The following is a 10,111-nucleotide window of genomic DNA, read 5'->3' on the forward strand; positions in this document are numbered from 1 at the left end:
TTAAAGGAACTCTTATATGCCTTCTGCTCATCATTAGGTTTCAGAGGGAACCAGGCTGTCATCTCTGTAGCTCATCTTCTAATTAAAAGTTTCTCTTTCTCAAAAACTGCTGGGTCATCATTTCTGTTCTGTTCTTGCTCTCTCTGTTTCCAAGAGCAGTCTGCTGATTTTACTTTAGAGGGACCTCCTGGTCTGTCTTTTCATCTAACAAGAAAAAACTCAATGTGAGAAACCACAGGGATGAAAAAACTGCACCAGTGGTGTTTCAGAGAGTGCTCTGAAGCTGGAGGGAATGTTTTTTTAGCCTTTCATGCAGTGAAGAACTTTTATGGAGCAGGAGGAGTTGCATGAGGTTGTACAGTTTCCTATCCCGAGAAACTTTACAGTGAGATTTTGCCTCTCTGAAAGTCCAGGGTGCATTGGAGGTTACAAAACACAACCTGCTTTTGTTGTACTGACCTATCCCCTCTCCCCCTTCAAAGGAAGTTATAACTCTAATAGGATTTAGATATTAAAGGCCAAAACCATGTAAAAAAATAAGTAAAATAAGCAGGTTTTGCACCGCTGCAGTGGATTCCTGCCTGGGGCTTAGAGCTGTGGAAAATATTTTCATGGAAGAGGTTCAGGAGCTTTAATTCTGAGGGTCAACGATGACACATCTTTCCCAAATATCCTTTGGAATACTTCCTCAAATCCCATCCTTTGGACACCTAATTCTGCCAAGGTGGGATGTGAATACCAGTCTCTCCTGTTCTGGGTGGGTGAGGGATAAATCAGCAAATCCCAGGTTCGTCTCCAAGTCCCTGGCGTTTCCTGGAGCAATGCAGCGAGGAACTGCCTGTGTCCCATGATGAGATTTTAATTTTTCTAGCCTTGGGGACTGAATTTATTAAGCCTCTCATGGCCCCTCCTACCGTGGGAGGGACGGCTCCAGCAGCCTCTCTAATACCGGGTGTCACACAGCGGTGCCACCATTCGAGTCCCGGAGTGTCACAAGCAAAGGACACAGCAATCCATGTGCAGCAGAAAACAAAAATAACCCCTCCATGTGCGTCACGGCAAGGTAAGCTACTTCTCCTCTCCTAACTCTCAAAGATGCTCCTGCCTGCTGAACTTCATCTCTGCCTGCTCTTTCCTGCTTGCCTTGAAAGTTAGCACCGAGGTGGAGGGATTTCTATCACTTTTCCTTTGTTATCTTTGGACTTTTGAGTGCGTTTGTTGGGATGTGGCAGCGGGTGATTGATCCGGCTCTCGCCTGGGTTGCAGTGAGAAACAAAGCCCAGGGAGCTGGAGAATAGGGAGAAACGGTAACAAAAAGGGAGGGAAGGGGGTGATTTGTGAGCAGGGAGGTTTCTGGTGTTTTGCTGCAGGGGAGAAGGTGCTCGGCAGTCCTGCTTCACTTGGGGTCCGTGCTGGATAAGTTGGCTGTGACCTGTTAAGAGGAGAAACGGGAGCTGGGATGAGCCGTGAGCGGTGGGTGGCTGGTGGGGTCGCTGTAGCCGGGGCAGTGAGGAGGGAAATGTCGGCTGAGCATTTGCAATTCTTGGGATAAAGGGCTGTTTCCATAGTAAAAGGGAGAAAGGAGCCTCTCTTTCTTCCTCTGAACTCGCCTAGCGTGTGAACGGGGAGGTTGACTCGATAACAAATAACCCGTGAAAGAGTAACATCTGGGAACAGCTGTAAATAATCAGGACCTGGTTAGAAAGGCTGGAAGCAACACTATGGTCCACCATCTGCCCCGCCACTGCACATCACGCTGAGAGTTGTGATGGGCAACTATTTGGAGAGCAGTTCGGTTCGCAGCTGAAAGCAGGATTTGGCCCTGGCTTTAGTATGCTGTTGTTGTCCAAATGCTTCCACATTATCTGTAGGTGTAACCACAGTTAGCAATGAAACAGGCGAATTTGCACTTCTAGGAAAGAGTGAATTTTAATTCAGCATCAGGCACTCAGCTGATGTGAACCTGGGGACCGGCACTGGGTCAACTTTGAGTTGTGAAGTCCAAACTTTGATTAGCTGGAGGTCCACCCGCTAGTGCACATGACCTTCTCTTCACTTCTGCACTTTCTTTGGGAATCTTGACCTCACAATGTAGCATGTCTCAGGACTTATCCCCTGATAAATCCTAAGAGGTGACACCAGGTAGAAGGACAAGAGAGACCAGAAATAATTTCCTACAGCTGCTTAAGGCTTTTAAGCTGCATTTAACAACAAAAAAAGGCATAATGTACCATGAGACTAGCTGGATTTTAATTAAAAAATGTTCTGAATGTGAAGGGAGCCAAAGCTGTCGCTTCTTTTCTAACTTTGCTATTGAAATGTTTAAAAGGTGTGCAAGATTTTCAGGGCAATTTGAAATCCTTGCAGAGAGTACAAACAGAAAGCTTGTTCTCACGACCAGTCTTGTGACTTCTTTATTCCATGACATTGGACCAAAAAGGTGACCAAATGGTGTCTTTTGAGCTTTATATATCACTTGTAATGAAAATATAGTTTTTTAAATTTGGTGGTTGTAGCTTGTTGTGAGACTGCCTACATCTCAAAAGGTACCTCTCTGAAAGTTGTTGCTGTGCAGCTTTGCTTAGTGTGATAAAGTATCAGCCAAAATAAAAGAGAAAGAGAAAGTTGTTTCAGGTTTTTTGCTTTGTTTTGTTTTGGGTTTTTTTGGGTTTTTTTAGATGCCTGTGGCAGTTTGACAGTGTGCTCTTCGTTTCCTTGCAGTGTGGAAGGCCAGAAGCCCTCCTTCAGGCAAACCTTTCTGAGTTACCACCCATCAGCTGAGACACATGTGCTCCACTCTGGAGCAGATCCTGCTCAGTGGCACAGCCCCAGCTCAGTGGCTTTGCATGGGGGACAGGAGGCTGCAGGAAGCTCTGGGGTGGTTATTCCCTGTAGACTGCAACACCGTGCACATGTGCAGCAATAGCCTGGCTTCGGTCCAAACCTGATTCCATGTCTCGGGATATTTTGCAGGAAGAGATCTGTACCTCATCTTGGAATGATCTCCTATGTTTTGGCTTGTAGAACTGCCCCAGAGACCCCTGTGGTGTGCAACAAAAAGGGGTCTTGGGCTATGTTTTTGATGAGCAGATAGGATAAAAAGTTGGGAAGATCCTTTGGGTTCCAGGTCTTACTGAAAGGAAAGAAAGGAGCTGGTTTGGGTAGAGCAGCATGGGGACATGAGTTGTGATGGACTCTGGACCATGCCTTCATGGCAGGATGAGTCCTGAGGGTACACAGTCTTGGCTCCACATTGCAACCTCTGCTCCAGCTATGGACACAGTGTGTGAGGGAGCTTAGCAGCCTACCTGCAGGTGCTCATCTCTTCATCACCTTGTCCTCATCCTGTTCTTCACTTGCTGGACACTGCTTTTCCAGCAGCATTCAAAGGAGGACCCACAGATGGCTGATTTTTGGTGGCTGAGGGCTTGGCATTTTATAAAATCCCAGTAAATAGAGGCTGTCTGTGGGTCATGTTCCCTGTAATTCTCCTCACCAGCAGGACATTGGCATTTGCTGCACTTTTTGCCTGAGGGAAGAAGAAGAAGCAGTGGAATTTAGTGGATTGAACAGGAAGATGTCCCTGCCCATGGCAGAGGGTTGGAATCAGTTGAACTTGAAGGACCATTCTGTGATTCGTTGATTTTATGAACACACCCATGTCCTGGTCTCATATTGGTCCTATTCTCCTGTCATTGTTTGCCTTGCCAGTCTTTGTGGTGTCCCCAGGGAAGATGGGACATGATGAGAACCTGCTCTCAGGGTCAGGCTTGACTCTCCATCCTCCTGGCCCGGGTCCTTTCTGATGGTTGGGCAGTTGTAGTCTATGTGAATGCATGATGCAGTAGCAAGAGAGAGATGAGAAACCCTGTCCTGGGACTCATCCTCTGTAGGTCTGGTGCTAAGGGAAGCCTCTTGGGGCCACCAAAGTGTACCAGCTCTTTTCTTTCATCAACAGTTGCATGTAAAGGTGACAGAGTAAGAAGTTAACTGTGATGGTGGTGCGCTATAATAGTGGCAGGCAGGGAAATAGGGCAGGGTGGGGTGGGGGAGTGTGTACATGTGTGAATGAGGTTGTGGCTGCTGCACATGGGGGCCGTTTTGACGTCAGCTCCAATGTTGGGTGTAAGAAGAAAGAAGCACATATCTGCAAGCAGGGCACGGGATGGGAGCAGCTCGAAGCATCACTTTATGCCCACACACTCAGGCTGGAGTCTCATTGCTTGTGCAGAAATGCTTTAGAGTCAGTCCTTGCCTTACTCTCCTGCTTCATTTCCTCTGTTCTCCAATGCAACTGTGAGCAATTCCTTGTTTCTCCAGCTTCCATCTGCTCCAATTAGGCTGGAAGCCCCTGGATGGTTTTCAATCCCCGAGACATTTGTACAGCACTGAGCCTCAGTGACAATTACAGGTCCAGTCCTCTCTGCTGCCGCAGCCCCGGCTGCCGCCACCATTCCAGTCTGGTCCTTTCGGCAGCTGCTCTTAATCACTGACCTTACTTTGGAAGGTCTCCAGAGCTGGAGAAATGAAAGACACTTTAGAAAATGGGGAGGGGGGAATTGGCAAAAGCTGTTGCTTTTTAAAAGACTACTTATTTCTTAAGATGTACTTGCTACTGATTAACCTTTGCTCCATGATTGCTTTAATTGATTCATGCCTTAAAGCTGTCAGAGAGGTTCTGTGGGGTCATGGTGCCTCTTAAGTGCTCTCTTTGCCTGCAAAGCTTTTAAGAATGTTTTGGTTGAGCAAAACCCAATTCTTGCAAGAAATGCAGGTGAATTATGTTAATCCTTTTACCTTCTCCATTCCCTAGATTTTCCTGCCCTCATCTTAGTGCTTTATTGTTGTGACCTCTTCCTTCCCTCCCTGCTGCCAGTTGGCAACCTGCTACAAAGCTCATGATGTCCCTTATTCCTCTGCAATTCATCATGAATGCTGTTTGGGGGTGGGAGGGTTGATTTTTTGGCTCTTATGTGAGAAAGAGGCACTGTAGGGTTGGGAACTACTGCCTGTTGGTGTCTTATATGTCTTACAGTCCCATGGGACTGCCCATGGTCTCCATGACTGCTTTATGTCACCCCATGTGCAAAATTTCTGTGGCTGTCTCTTTGTATGATAGCAGGGATAGACCCACAGGAAAGGGGGAGATAACCCCCTGGCAGTTGTGCCCTTCTTCTCTCCATGCAAAGGTGCAGAAGTTCCTTGAAGTTGAGCTGGCAGGGCTGAAATGGGCTTGCTGGGTTTGAGTGGTGAATGGCCTTTTGCTGTGGGCTGGGTTCTTGCCCTGGCACTTTGGAGGTGGTGTAAGGCAATTCATCTGTCCTATTTAGACGTCTGCCCTTGGATGAGCTGAGTTGTGCCATATCTCTTTGCTGGCTGTGCTGGACGATCAGTGTGACCACTCAAAAACAAAGGAGGTGGTGCACAAGGCTGAGGGAGCTGTGGATGTTTAGCCTGGAGAAAAGGAGACTGAGGTGGGACCTTAATGCTCTCTACAACTACCTGAAAGGAAACTGTAATCAGGTGAGGGTGGGTCCCTTCTCCTAAGTAACAGAATGAGAGAAAATGGCATTAAGTTGTATAAGGGGAGGTTTAGATTAGATATTAGGAAAAATTCCTCATGGAAAGGATGGTCAAGCATTGGAACAGAATGCCTAGGGAGGTGATGGAGTCACCTGGAAAAACTGTGTAGCTGTGGCACCTGAGGACATGGTTTAGTGGTAGGCTTGACAGTGCTGGATTAATAGTTGGACTTGGTGATGTCAGAGGACCTACCTATTCCAATCCTAGTGATTCCGTGATTCTCTTCCAGGAAGACCAAAGGAGGAATGAAAACACCCACCCCAAGCTCTGCATCTAAATAAATCACTCCTGTCCTCCAGGATGCTGGGATGTGAGGGCTAATGGGTGCTGATCCAGCAGATCTGACTGGGCTGTGTGACCTAGGCCCTGAGACGGTCCATCAAGGGTCTGCCCATGGGTTGTCTACACTGATCTTCTTGCCTTGCTTAAACAAACTCCATGTTCCACATGGATGAAAATCAAATGTACCACACAATCCTCATCTACTGCTCTTGTTGCACTGTTGGCACAAATCTAAATTGGGAAACTGAGGCTCTGGGTGATGGCTCTGCTGAGCCCATAGTTTGAGTTAGGTCAGGAGATTTGTGTGCCAGACTATCCTTTTGCTCTGAAATGAGTTCCAAACTTTTCTGACATGACTTATGCAGAAATATGGTAGTGTTTAATTAGCGGGAAGGGATTTTTCTCTGGGAACAGCAGACCCACATTCTTATGGCGAAAAAATGGACTGGCCCTTATGCATTTGGATACTGTCAACTAAATGGAAAAATTTCTGGCTGGTGACATGGAAAGCACCCTTTCCTCCGTTTTCTTTTCCTTCTTGCAGGGTGTTTTGCTCCAAGGCTTGAACTTTAACACCCACAGCCTGGGGGAGGGCCAGCGCCGGTGTCTTCATTGCAGTGGCCATCCAGGGCCTCTGTCCTTTTTCCGGGCTGAATAGTGCTCTGCAGAGCTGCTGAGCTGAGTTATGCGATCTGCAAACCTCTTTTCTTTCCCCCTCTTGGCTCAGAGGCAAAGTCTTCCCTCAGATATGATGCTTGTGGTGGTGTGCAGCCCTCGGTGGGGCTATGGGGCCAGAGGGGGTCCCCCACGCTGTGTCCCAATCTCCTCGTCTCTGCTTAACAGCAGAGCACAAAGAGCTGCTTAGGCATTCCCAGGAGCAGAGAGGGACCCAAGCCAGGGCATGCTGAAATGCACAAAGTAGGATTTATCTTCAAAGAAATATTTCCCTCCTTTCTGAGCTCTTTTTATTTTTTTTTCCAAGGGATTTATTCCTCCTCCTCCCCTCCCCAGGCAGGCTTTGAGGCGTGGAAGCACTTTTTGCCTCCCCACAGTGGCTTTTCAATGGTGGGAGAGCGACTTCTTAGAAAGCTGCGGGCCACCCAGGGGCAAAGCCCGGGGCTGAGCACGACTGCACGCCTTGCTGCTGGTGACATTGCACAGCCATGAGCATGGTGAGAAAAAAGCTCTCCCCTTATCCTGTTGACCACGCTGAAGTGCGGGGAGCAGCATTGCACCCCAAAGTCGTCACATTGAGTCTCTGTTTTCAGGCTTGACCTGGAGGTATGAGCTCACCGATGTTCCTAATTCCCTCTTTGTGTAGGAAGGTGAGACCTAGGCACGGATATCTCACTGCGGCCATCTGGGATCAACATCTGGCTGGGTGATGGAAGGTCTGTCTCTGGTCACAGATGGAAGGTCTGTCTGTGGTCACAGATGGAAGGTCTGTCTGCGGTCACAGATGGAAGGTCGCCGTTCCTGATCCTTTTTGGGGCTAATTTCTGCCTCTGCCTACCTGTACTGCCCAGGGGAAGGATGCCAGCTTCCCCAAAAGGCTCTCTCCTTACTGGAGGGGTACCCAACACTGAGATAACAGGTCCTATAACCCAAGCTAATGTGTTATATATGAAGTATATGAAGGACCTCAGGGTCAAAACCAGGGAAGACTCTGCTGAGGGGTCTGGCACCAGGAGGGCCAAAGATACCTGTGTGTCATGCTCATTTCTGCAATGCTGGGAAAGTGCTTATGGACCCAAGAACACCTGGATCAGAATATGCCTGAGTCCAGCCAAAGACACGGCATTTGTGAAAAAAAAATCTTTCTCCACCTTTTCTTTTTCTTCCTTATTTTTTTTAAAGTGACTATTCAGCTTTACTCAAAACACTCATTTTGCAGGCTCCTATTGTAGCACCGTGAGACCCTTTTACAAACACAATTATTTCCCTTTGACTGTTTCCACATGAAGCTGAAAGCATTTGTATAAAACGCATTGTAAATGCTCTGAGGCTTGGCCAATAATTTCCTCAGCACACATTTGTTAATGTATTCTGCAAAGTGCTTTGAAGATGAAGAAAACCAGCTGTGATTTATAAGGATGATGAGTATGATTAAACAAGGTTTCTGCAAGTAGTTGTGGATAATGAGCCATCCCTGGGGACTGGACATTGGGTACAAATATGCGCCAAACACAGAATCATAGAATGGTTTAAGTTGGAAGAAACCTTAAGACTGTCGAGTTCCAACCCCCCTGATATGGGCAGGGACACCTTTCACTAGACCAACAGTAGTGGACTGGTTACAAGATGGAGTCTGCTTCGCCATTGTCTCGAGCATGGAGTTAAAAAGCCTGGATGCCTCAGCTAGGCTGCTGCAGGAGCCGAGCTACTTGCAAAAGCTCCAGGAGGCACCTAGCAAGCAGGCAAAGGCAGGCAGACTAGCAAAAAAAAAAAAGATAAAAAGTTGTTACAATAAAAAAACGTGGCAAGGACTTACTCTCCCAAATAAGGTATTCCAGGCAGATCTTACTTGGAGACTGGGGAACCAGCCAATGGACACTCAGGGCCCGTCTTGGTACCAGGCGAGCTTTGCTGGGGTACTGGTGAACTGGGCAGTGGGCACCCAGGGGCTACCATGAGGAGGGTATTTAGGGCCGTGCCTGGGGACTGCTGGGGGGGTTGTGTGAGGATTGTTGCGGGAGCTGTTGCCACTCTGTTACCCTGCTGGTTGGGCTCATTCCTCAGAGGATACAAGGCGACCAGGGAAGAGGCCCAGCAGAGAGAGATCTATCAGCTTGCAAGCCAGCAGCATTTCATGGTGGTGGTAACTCCTGCCCTGTGCTTTTAACAGTTACCCTTAGCTTTCCCCACTTTTCTATATTCCTTCTTTGTCTCTGCTCTTTTGTGTTAAAAAAAGTTGAATTATCATTTTGGGATCCAGCATCTTGGCCTCATTGTGCCTTAATCTCAAATATGGGAATGTTTTAGAACCTAGTTCCCCTCTGCATCTAAGTGGATTGGAACACCAGGTTGCTCAAAGCCTCATCTAACCTGGCCTTGAACCCTTCCAGGAATGGGGCATCCACAGCTTCTCTGGGCAACCTGTGCCAGTGCTTCACCACCCTCACAGGAAATAATTTCTTCCTAATATCTAATCTAAACCTATGACTGATCAGGACACACCACCAATTTCCAGCACAGCTCCTGCTGCGTGTCCTCTGTGATGGGAATAAGCCCCTGTGCAACTTTAATAGATGCAGGATTTTGGCAGTATTTGTTTGAAAAGGGCTTGATCATTTGTGTCTGTTCAAAGTGTGGTGGGATGTTCCAAAACACAGGACATGAACCTTGGTGGAAACCCCTCCATATCTTTAGAAACCACAGCCACTACAAGTTAGAGGTGTAGTGCAAAAGATGGAGCGGTTATTTCTTGTTAACCCCTCCTACACCTACTGCTGTTCATGGTGCTGTGGAAGAGTCCCAAGGGAAAGGACAGGAAATGATGCCCTACAGAGTGGTGGGATGGCACAAGAAATTTCCAGGCTAAAGAGCTGCAGATGCTGGAGAGGCTCAGCTCAGGCTCAAGGAATCTCCCTAGCATGGGATTCACTTTCTCTCCAAATCCCTTGGAAATAGTGGCATGGGCAAAGTGGGCATCACTCCTTTCTCCTGCTTTCCTACACCATCAAGATTCTCAGGACAAGCTGGCCAAGCAGGTGCATGGTGCAGGTGAAATTACCATCTCCATGTCCCTGACATGACTCCCGTCACCTTTGTAAATTTTTTTTCCCCAACTCTCTTCTTGCAGTGGACTGCAAAATGTGTTTGTAATATCTGGAAAGAGCCTGCATCCAGAATCACAGAATCACAGAATGGGTAAGGTTGGATGAGACCACAGTGGGTCATCTGGTCCAACCTCCCCGCTCAAGCAAGGTCATCCTAGAGCACATTGCACGGAATATCATCCAGATGGTTTTTGAGTATCTCCAGTGAGGGAGACTCCACAACGTACCTGGGCAATCTGTTCCAGTGCGTGGTCACCCGCATGGTAAAGAAGTTTTTCCTCATATTCGTGAAACTTCGGTTTCTGCCAGCTGCCTATTGCTCCACCAAGAAGAGCCTGGATCCATCCTCTTTGCACCCTCCCTGCCCACATTTATACATGAGTTCTGAGGCTGAACCAGCTGCCTGCGCTGCAGTGCCTCAGCTCCCTGCCCGCGCAACTCACCCCCCCCCCCCCCCCCCCCCCCCC

At 47.9% G+C, this 10,111-nt stretch overlaps 1 long non-coding RNA gene across 1 annotated transcript; it reads right to left on the reverse strand.

The window, feature by feature from the left end:
- Positions 1-10,081, reverse strand: LOC113959559. Its single transcript, XR_003531860.1, has 2 exons — positions 9,872-10,081; positions 1-1,432 (listed from the first exon to the last, which is right to left on the reverse strand). It is a non-coding gene; the product is annotated as an uncharacterized LOC113959559 (long non-coding RNA).
- Between the last annotated feature and the right edge of the window lie 30 nt (positions 10,082-10,111).

This window comes from Corapipo altera, unplaced genomic scaffold (assembly GCF_003945725.1).
Source record: "Corapipo altera isolate COAL_440 unplaced genomic scaffold, ASM394572v1 0, whole genome shotgun sequence".
In the NCBI taxonomy this organism is placed as follows: Eukaryota; Metazoa; Chordata; class Aves; order Passeriformes; family Pipridae; genus Corapipo; species Corapipo altera.